The following is a 1,800-nucleotide window of genomic DNA, read 5'->3' as shown; positions in this document are numbered from 1 at the left end:
AAATCTAATCGCCAGAAGCAAAATGCTAACGTTATGCTATAAACGAACTACAGCCGAGTACAGCAGCACGACTTCAACGTCACGCCAACTTAAGATCCATATTCAAACATACAGATTCTAAATGGTACGAGTTGAAGCGTTTGTTTGAACAGTTTGCAGGAGGCAGGGACTTGCTTTCAAGCAGAACAGGGCAAACAAACTTAGGGGAGTGTTTACGTGTTTGGCGTAATGACGTACAACGGCCTCCACAACTTCTATAGTCCCATTCAGCCACTTGGTAACAACCATCGTTTTTCAGACACGTCAACTCTTCACAAATCACCAGTGGGGTCACTGCTGATGGATTTAATGTCGTAGAACAAAACGTGATCCGTCTCTTCAATGTGTCTCAACCACAGACCTTATTTCCAGATATTTTCCAAAAACTAGTTAAGTTAAAAACCCATTGACTCGAGGGAACAGGAAGTGGGGAAATGTTGACGCACTTCCGGGTTTTAGGACTCGTTCCTGCACCACTCTATACCGCGTCTAATGTGAGTGTAGTGGGAGTCTCTTCTAACTGTTTCTGTTCCCCGAGGCTTCAGTAACGACCGTCAGTCAGTCCCCGATCGTCATCGCCCCGCAGCCGTCCCTCATGAAGCCCCCGCTGCCCCCCGCGGTGAACATCAGCTGTGGAGACATGGCTAAAGTGGGCCAGCTCATCGGCAGTACGTTCCCCCCCTCTCATCCACACACTGATCCACTCACTGATCCACTCACTGATCCACACACTGATCCACTCACTGATCCACACACTGATCCACACACTGGTCCACTCACTGATCCACTCACTGATCCACTCACTGATCCACTCACTGATCCACTCACTGATCCACACACTGATCCACTCACTGATCCACACACTGATCCACTCACTGATCCACACACTGATCCACACACTGATCCACTCACTGATCCACTCACTGATCCACACACTGATCCACTCACTGATCCACACACTGATCCACTCACTGATCCACACACTGATCCACTCACTGATCCACTCACTGATCCACACACTGATCCACTCACTGATCCACTCACTGATCCACTCACTGATCCACTCACTGGTCCACTCACTGATCCACTCACTGATCCACTCACTGATCCACTCACTGATCCACACACTGATCCACTCACTGATCCACACACTGATCCACTCACTGATCCACACACTGATCCACACACTGATCCACTCACTGATCCACTCACTGATCCACACACTGATCCACACACTGATCCACTCACTGATCCACTCACTGATCCACACACTGATCCACTCACTGATCCACTCACTGATCCACACACTGATCCACTCACTGATCCACACACTGGTCCACACACTGATCCACACACTGATCCACACACTGATTCTACACTGTAGCTTTGTGCAGATGACAATAAAACCTTTGAATCTTTTGAATGTAGAGCCGCAACAGGTCGTCAGCGGCGAGGAGGGGATAAATCTGGACGAGATCCGAGAGTTTGCCAAAAACTTCAACATCCGCCGGCTTGTCACAAGACAAAACATCGTTAGAATCTCTTTACACAGAGGGGACACATGGTGATGTAGAAGAGACATGAAGAAGAGGGGACACATGGTGATGTAGAAGAGACATGAAGAAGAGGGGACACATGTTGATGTAGAAGAGACATGAAGAAGAGGGGACACATGTTGATGTAGAAGAGACATGAAGAAGTGGATTTTGCATAATAGGGGACCTTTTAAAAAGTGTGTTTCTGTTTTGTCCAATAAGAAAA

This window comes from Trematomus bernacchii, unplaced genomic scaffold (assembly GCF_902827165.1).
Source record: "Trematomus bernacchii unplaced genomic scaffold, fTreBer1.1, whole genome shotgun sequence".
Classification (NCBI taxonomy): Eukaryota; Metazoa; Chordata; class Actinopteri; order Perciformes; family Nototheniidae; genus Trematomus; species Trematomus bernacchii.
This window is presented reverse-complemented; position numbering follows the sequence as displayed.